This window comes from Mirounga angustirostris, unplaced genomic scaffold (genome assembly GCF_029215605.1).
Source record: "Mirounga angustirostris isolate CCGP_5_RB_7025 unplaced genomic scaffold, mMirAng1.0.hap1 SCAF_1, whole genome shotgun sequence".
NCBI lineage: Eukaryota > Metazoa > Chordata > Mammalia > Carnivora > Phocidae > Mirounga > Mirounga angustirostris.
Window position 1 is genome coordinate 179,542,299 of NW_026991709.1, and position 9,061 is coordinate 179,551,359.

General features: G+C 40.0%; 1 pseudogene; it reads left to right on the forward strand.

The window, feature by feature from the left end:
• The first annotated feature begins 3,952 nt into the window (after nucleotides 1–3,952).
• LOC123833638 (small ribosomal subunit protein uS8-like) lies at nucleotides 3,953–4,978 on the forward strand (annotated as a pseudogene).
• Nucleotides 4,979–9,061: the final 4,083 nt, after the last annotated feature.

Consider the following 9,061-nt stretch of genomic DNA (forward strand, 5'->3'; position numbering starts at 1 on the left):
CACAAATACCCACATTATAGGGTTATTGTCAGGATTCGATCTAATTTATGCAAACCACTTTGCACTGAGTGTCAGGCTCCATGATCCTTATAGCTCAGCTGATTGCAAAAATGACCTCGATGTACCACCCCACCCTATAGCCACAATGTTGGTTGTATAACTTTGTTCTCCCCTCTCCTTCCTCCACTTGGACTCTGGGTTCTCCTGTGGGATTAGTTTTGTTGTTGTTTTTTTAAAGATTTTATTTATTCATTTGACAGAGAGAGACACAGCGAGAGAGGGGACACAAGCAGGGGGAGTAGGAGAGGGAGAAGCAGGCTTCCCGCTGAGCAGGGAGCCCGATGCGGGGCTCAATCCCAGGAACCTGGGATCATGACCTGAGCTGAAGACAGACACTTAACGATTGAGCCACCCAGGCACCCCGTGTGATTAGTTTTTCTAATGGGATTTTAGAAGGCAAGATGCAAGAAAAAGTTTGAAATGGTCTTGGGCTACTGAGCTTGCAATCTCTCTGCTATCACCATGGGAAGACAAGAGGTAGTTTCTTAAAGATTAGATTCAGTGTGGAATCTGTAACCTAATCAATAAACTGTTTATATTCTGTTTCATTAAAAGTATGGGTCTAACTTGAACTTTGAACAGATCCTTGAACCATGGGTGATTCCATAACATCATGGATCAAGCATTTGGAAAATCCTAGTTCACTGAATTATGCAGATCTTCCAAATATTGCATATCTCATTAAGATATCAAAAATCACACACATAAATATTGCTACCAATCTCATTAGAAAAACACATGATGTCAAGCTCACAGTGGTGCTTATAAAATTTTCCAAAATTCCCATTTGCACTTGTAACTTCAAATTTTACAGTTGGCAACACATATTGTCAGTTGTTTTCCTCGACGTGGCAATCTCACTTTGTTCATTTTGAAGAAACTGTCAGCCAAATATCCAAGTCTGGATAACCGTAGTTTGTCTGTCAGTAGTCTTTCAAACTGAGATCCTGCTCTGTGAAAGAAAGCAGTTAGTTGAGCTCTTAACTCAAAACAGTTGCCCATAAGCGCTTTCCTCAAGACAATCATTGTACTTCAAAATTTAGTAAAAATGCTTTTGCATTTTGTCACACAGAATACTGAGGGTTAACCTTTGGTAAAATCAGAAATTTGATTCATCTAGAGCATTCTTAATGAAACTGGTGTTTATTTTTACTTTTAGATTATTATTTGTTCCTCGGAGTGCCTATCAGTGGAAAAATATAATGACTGCAGGAAACTTGGTACCATTTGCTTGGATCTATGCTACCCTAGCAGTCTGGCCCATCATTGTTTTTGCACTAGACATGAGAGGGTCAAAACCATTGTTCCAGGACTCAATCATGAAGTTCAAAGCGTTATTCAAAATTTGAGTATTTCAGCCTTTTTTGTATCTGTTTGCTGAGCATTCACAGAAAAAGATACTATGTGATGATGAGTCAATGCTGATGGAGGGCTGCCAGCTAACTGGCAAGCCCAGCTCTTCTTCAGATTCACCTGTTTGCAAAATATAAGTACACTTTTGAAAATGAGATATTAATGCAATCTTTATGTTTGCAGCTAAATTTTTAAATCATTGAGTTATTGTATCCCTGGAAAATGGCCTTGTGGCTGTTGTTTTTATGGACTTCTCATGCGGCGGGCATTGGGCACTGTCAACCTTACAGGATTTATTTATCAGGTGTTGTATGTGCTTCTCAAACCAATGAAATGCTTACCCTGGGAGATGCTTCAGTAGCTGCTTTGTTTCTAGGTTGAAAATCTGTATCGAACAACTTTTGACTTTTAAAGAGTTTATCACATCTATGGTTAAAATATTCAAGTCCTTTTTCTTTAAACTTTTAATGATTGGTCTCAAAGTGATGTCTCAATTGGCACCCAAATTTTGCACATAATAATATCCGAAAATCTTCTGTTGTACAAGGCACAGTGAGGTCATTGTTAACATCTATAAAGATAGTTCATATTGTATTTTTGTTATTTACACCTTTGCCTGTTTTGTGTTTTGCGATATATTCTTCCCTTCCATGAGACAGAATTCTCTGAGGTATCAGTTTCATTTTTTCCAACATCTTCAGACGTACCTGGTGTGGTTGTGGGTTCAGAAAGCAAGCCTTTTAATCTCCCTTTTATAAGCCAACAATCCATCTTTCGATAAAGAAAATACATTTTTTTCATTTTAGAATAAAATATAAATTCTGAAATAATTTTGATAAAAATTTAAATTGAGTTCTTGAAAAAATTTATAACATTCTTGCAAAATGGGACAACAAGTATAGTCTAGGGACTTCTAAGTTTCCCACCAGCCTTTTAGTAAACTCCCTTTTAGTTGTGTCTTTGTGTGTATACAAGGAAAATTCAGGGATTTCAAAATTTGTTGGATGTCAGTGAGGTTATGATGGTGAGAGCACAGTAGGAGTATTGAAAACAATCTGAGTTCATCTCTGAAAAGATATGTACTTATACCTTTCAAACTACTACCTTTGAAGAATGCAGACAGCACAAGAATATTCAAGCCTAAATTCCATTACCTGTTACAGTGATGATGTCATTACTCGTCCTGTAGTTTGGAGAACTGTTTGTGAGGGAATGACTGTAAAAGACAAATGTGTTTTAAAATTACTATGAAAATAGTTTTGACCCCCTAGACTATACTTGGAGGATTACTAAACTCATATTTTAGAGACAGAAAAAGAGGCAAAAAAGTGTGCTTATCCAAATTGGTTCCAAAGATAGAATTAGCAATGTAAATCCCCTGGCTTCCACTACTATAGAGTACCTTCTCTGTCTCTGTTTCTGTCTCTCTGTCTCTCTCTCATCATCCTTCTTGTCTTACCATTCTACTTACTTGTAAGTCCCACCAAGATAGAAACCTTCATATTCATCTGTGTGTATCCCAGCACTTAGTAACTAGAGCAAATTGATAGTAACTGATTTGTTGTATTGGATTCAGTATTTGGTGATAAGGCATTGCTTTTGTACACTCATATGAAAACCAAGCCTTGGTTAAAATGACCATATACTTAGAGGTAACCTAAGAGTTCCCCTAGTTTGGCCATAACATACAGTCTTTCTGTCTTTGTTTTTAGTAAAAATGGTTTCAGTTACCAATGAGAGAATCTAGCTGAAACTAACTGAAACCACAAGTTAGTTCATTGGCTTATATAAGTCCAGTGATTGGTTTGGCCTCAGGAACAGGTGGATCCAGGAGATCAAACAATAGCGCCAGACACCACCACTGGTCAGGTCTCATTTCTCTTCTTGTGGCATTTTGGCTTCATTTTTAGAAAGATTCCTCTACAAGTAAGGGAAGAAAACTTCCAGCAGCCCAAATTTATATCCATACCATTTATAATTCAAAAGAGAGAGACATGCTTTCTCTCAGTTTTCATTTGTCAAGTCACATGGAAAGACTTTTATTAGTGCTTTCCAAGGCTCACATGCCTATCTCTGGATGAATTACTGAGGTTTGGAGGATGTGGTTCTCTGATTGGCCCAGACTTGAATATGTGCTCACCTCTGAAGGCAGAGATAAAATAGACCACACCGGTGACTACCCTTCTAATTTTTCATGGAGTCAAAGTCAGTGTTAAAGAAAAAAACTGCTGAATTTAATTCACAATATTTTTTTTTTACAAATCTACATATATTTAAGAATACCAAAAAAAAAAAAAAAGGAGGAACATGAAAACAACCTGAAATGTTACCATATACAGAGATTGCAAGAGAAAAATGTGTATTTTTCTAGTTTTTCTATGGGTTGGAAATGAAAAAAGATGACTGCTTTTAAACTTAATATATATTCAACCATTTCCTCCCATTCTAAAGTATTCTTTCAGAACCTAACTGCAGTGATTGGTTCAGAGAGCAGTTTTAGGAGATGTTCTAATGCTCACAAACCTCCTTCTTCCATAAAAGTAATTTCAGTCTTCTTATAGGTGAAGGGACTAGTTTCTCTGCAGTGTGCCTTGGTGCTTACAGGGCAGAACCTGAGCATCTCATGGAAAGCCTTCACTTTCCTATGCACAAAAATACATTCACGTTCAAATACTGAATTTAGGGAAAGATTACAGTCACATCAGCACCTGTCTGGACTTGGAGAGGTTTCAAAGACAGCTCGGCTGGAGGCCTTTCTCAGTCCTGCCGTGTTGCTGAGAGGGCTGTGGGACCAGAATCTCAAGTGCCCGTGAATGCTGGGAGTGGTGAGCATGGTGCCAGCACAACTTGCAGTCTCTGATTCTTGTTACTTGTTAAATAATGGAACAGTAACCATCTGGAGCAGACGTCCTTGAAGTTACATGGAGCCAGTCATGCCTAGGAGAAAAACTGCATGAAAATTTCTTTCTTTCCTTGCACAAATACAGCCGGATGCTAAGACTTTCAGTGAAAATTTGCCTAATGAAGCCATGGAAATGGATGCGTTGCATGTGTTCCATTGTTAGGCAGGATTCACTTAGGGGTATGCTGGTAAATGTTTAACAATGAAATACCCCTTTCCGCCATCTTTCTGTGCTGCCATAATGGTGCACATGAATGTCCTGGCAGATGCTCTCAAGAGCATTAACAATGCTGAAAAGAGAGGCCATGCTCCAAAGTCATCGTCCGGTTTCTCACTGTGATGATGAAGCACAGTTACATTGGCGAATTTGACATCATTGATGATCACAGTGCTGAGAAAATTGTTGTGAACCTCCCAGGCAGGTTAAACAAGTGTGGAGTGATCAGCCCCAGATTGCATGTACAACTGGAAGATCTAGAAAAATGGCAGAACAACCTGCTCCTGTCCCACAGTCTGGTTTCATTGTCCTGACAACCTCAGCTGGCATCATGGACCATGAAGAAGCAAGACGAAAACACACAGGAGGGAAAATCCTGGGATTCTTTTCCTAGGGATGTAATACATACACACCAATAAAATGCCTCAATGGACTCTGGTGCTTCACTCAGTCATTTTGAACTTCACAGCTGAGTAGCGAGAGCTTCTGCAACAATGTTCAGCCTTTCTGTTAATTGGGGAATGCTGCTTCCCCACAGTGAACAGGGAAGACTTGCCTTGGGATGACTCACACGATCACACTCATGGCTCACCAGAATAGGTTATATCTAACCCTGGATGGCTGAATCTGGGTTAGGGTCCAGGTGGTGCTGCTTTTCCCTCTGGGAGTCTTAACTTAAATTAACCCTGGAAGGAGAGGTGCTTTTCCTGGTGTTAGCTTGACAATACACATTTCATGCACTGTTGTGAACTGCCCTAAAAAAAACGACTGGCTACAATTAACTGTGTGAGTGCTCCTAAGGAAGCAGGCAGGAAGCCGACGACTAGAGCCCGCTGCTCACTCAGATTCATCTCAGAGTAAATTTGCATGGCTTGTCAGTAGCATTTTAGCAATATGTGTTTCTAAGAGGTCATTGAGAAAATTGAAACCTCTTAAAAAAAACAAAACCTAGTTTTACTGTCAACCTGTCACAAATGTATTCCTGGAATTGAGAAGAATTAGTTTGCTGGGCCACTTCACCTGGGGAATGCTTGTGAAGAGTCAACCACCAAAGAGGGTAGTGTGGCTTCTGTGAAGGACACCAGGGCTCCTCTCCCCCTTTCTAAGCAGTGCTGGCCAGTAATGTAACAGGAGCCACATGTGTTATTTAACTTTCTAGTAGCTATATAAAACAAGAGAAACAGTAGAAAGAAAGAAAGAAAGAAAGAAAGAAAGAAAGAAAGAAAGAAAGAAAGAAAGAAAGAAAGAAGAAAGAAAGAAAGAGAAAGAGAAAGAAAGAGAGAAAGAAAGAAAGAAAGAAAGAAAGAAAGAAGAAAGAAAGAAAAAGAAAGAAAGAGAAAGAAAGAAAGAAAGAGAGAAAGAAAGAAAGAAAGAAAGAGAAAGAAAGAGAAAGAGAAAGAAAGAAAGAAAGAGAGAAAGAAAGAAAGAAAGAAAGAGAGAAAGAAAGAAAGAAAGAAAGAAAGAAAGAAAGAAAGAAAGAAAAGCCCACACACAAAAAGACAATGAAATACAAAACAGCCATTATTTGTGTTTGCCAATGTCTCTGGTGTAAATACTCCCACAATGGTTAGTTTTAAACTGTAACCTGACATCTCTGAATATGGAGTTAGGGAGAGAATCGCCCATTTGGCTTTCACGGGCTGGCCTGAGCTGGTGGCTGCACAACGCTGTTGAGTCCTTCCCTCAACCACATAGTTCGTGAGCTCCTCTGTGGTGCTTAGAAAGATGTGGTGCTCGGCTCTGGGAGTGGCATAGTGAGCAAAACACAGATGTTGTTCCTACTCTCTTGGATTTGTAGTCTAGTGGGGAAGAGAGACGTGAATCAAATATTCACAGAAATAAAAGTTAAAGCAGATAATAAGAGGTTGTTACCTTGTCTGGGGATCAGGGAAGACGTCCCTGAGGGTTACTTGTCTATGCTCCAGGGTGGGATACCGGTTTCAAGCCAGAGGGAAGAGTAGCTTCTCATATCTGGGGTTCACCCCTTCTCTCTTGGTAACGAATCCCTTGTATTAAATCTCCCCGTATCTGAACTACCTGGTGAGGATTCTCTTTTCCTGACTGGATTCTAAATGATGGACTGAGGAAGTACATTTGAAATGAAATCTGTGGATATCTTGCATGGGTTTTCTCCCCAAGCAGACAAAACCTTGAGACAAGGATTTGAAGGAAAGTAGGGGAGCTGAGAAATAAGACAATGGACAGAAGGAAGTGATCCAAGGGTATGTTATCAAGCAAACTGCCACAGTAAGCATCTGGAGCTGAATTCTCCCTGGGACTCTGAGAGACTGTGTTGAAAAGGCCCCTCAGACTTATTGAAGAGGAGGGACTGTTGGGTTATGTATCCGACAACTCCCAATGGCCATTTGTTGAAGCCTGCTTCCAAGGGGTATAATTCCTAGCATTTCAGGCCTGCGAGGAAAATGGAAAGTATACCCTCTTGTGGCAAAGGAAGACCACAGGCAGGGAGACTCAGGGATGGCATTTGGAAGTCCGGCCAACTGGTCGGGAAATGGTCTGTGCCAAAGGCATGTGTGAAGGGCACTGACAATGTCTGCTACATCGTAAGTAAAAATTAAGTTGGTGTATGTATAGAACCATGCATGGTAAGTGAATACCTTTGTAGAAAATGTATTTGAGTCTGTTGAGAATTGGCTCAGACACTACAAGTGTGCCTAAGCAACACATCATTATATACAGGGCTTTGGCAGCTAAATATGTTTGGACACCACTGTAATAATAGGTGCCCTAAAGCAACATGAGTTTATATTGCTACCCATAGGTACCTCTTGAAACGTCCAATCTTTGACCTTTGAAAATGTGCAGTTGGTAAATTGGTGTTGAATTAATATCATCTGTCAGCCTCCTCTCTGACATTTTCTTCTTTCCCACTAAAGCCTTTTATTTTGTCACCAAACTATCTTCACTTCCTCTGCCTACATATTTTCACAGACTCTCTACTAGGATGCTTCTGCCTTCCCCTTCTCTCCTCCCCCACATACACACACACAGTCTGTCTGGTGAACCCCCTCCCATTCTTCCATACCACGGTCCAGCATCAGCTCCCATGTATAAAGCTGCCTCTGACCCTCAGGAACAGGTAAGCTTAGGGTTGCTACTCTACATTCTACTTGGCAGTGGGTGATCAAGAACAAGAACTTTAAAAAACAAACTGCCCTCCCCTTTTATTGAGGTAAAATTGATAGGATACAAAATTAACCCTCTTGGGCGCCTGGGTGGCTCAGTTGGTTAAGCGACTGCCTTTGGCTCAGGTCATGATCCTGGAGTCCCGGGATCGAGTCCCACATCGGGCTCCCTGCTCAGCAGGGAGTCTGCTTCTCCCTCTGCCCTCTTCCCTCCCGTGCTCTCTGTCTCTCATTCTCTCTCTCTCAAATAAATAAATAAAATCTTAAAAAAAAATTAACCCTCTTAAAATGTACAATTCAGTAGAATTAGCACATTCCCAGTGTTAGGCAACCATGACCTCTATTCAGTTCCAAAACATTTTCAACACCCTAAAAGGCAACCCTGTACCCATTAAGCAATCTCCCATCCCCTTCTCCCTCCTCCAGCTCCTATAAACCACTAACTGCTTTCAATTTATTTATCCTGGATATTTCATATAGATGGAACTAGACCAATATATGGCTGGCTATTGTGTTTCACTTCTTTCTCTTGACATTTTTTCCAGGTTTCTTCATGTTGTAGCATATTAGTAGTTCATTTTTATGACTAAAGAATATTCCCTTGTATGGGTATACTGTACTGTGTATATGCGTGTATCATTGGGTTATATCTAGACATTTGGGTTATATCTACCTTTTGGCTTATTGGGATGAGGGCCACTATGAACACTTGTGTACAAGCATTTGTTTGAAAACTTATTTTCAATACTTTTCAGATACCTCCTCAGTATCCACCTAGGAGGGTGATTTCTGCGTCTCATGGTAATTCTTTTTTTTTTTTTTTTTTTTAAGCCCCAGTGTAGAGCCCAATGTGGGGCTTGAACTCACGACCCTAAGATCAAGATCTGAGCTGAGATCAAGAATGGATGCTTAACCGACTGAGACACCCAGGCGCCCCTGGATCACATGCTAATTTTACTTTTAACTTTTTGAAGAACCATTGAACTGTTTTTCACAGTAGCTGTACCATTTTACATTCCCATCTTCAATGTAAGAAGTTCTAATTTCTAGAACTGCCCAGTTTTGAATATAGGCCCTGCTGCTTACTAGCTGTGCAGCCTTGGGCAAGTTACTTTCTGTGCCCACTTTTATCATAAATAAAGAAGAGTAGAACTGTACCTACCTCGTATGATTAGAGAATTAAATGCGTAAAACACTGAAATACTGCCTGGCCCATAGGAAGCACTAAGTGTTTCCTGCTGTTACAGCACTCATATAATTCTATATGAAAACTCAAAACTTACCCCCACTTTTTAACACAGTACCTGGCAAACAGAGTATAGTCAACAAGTGTTTGGAGAATAAAATAGATAATAAAAGCTAACAAACTTCTCAAAGATAAGT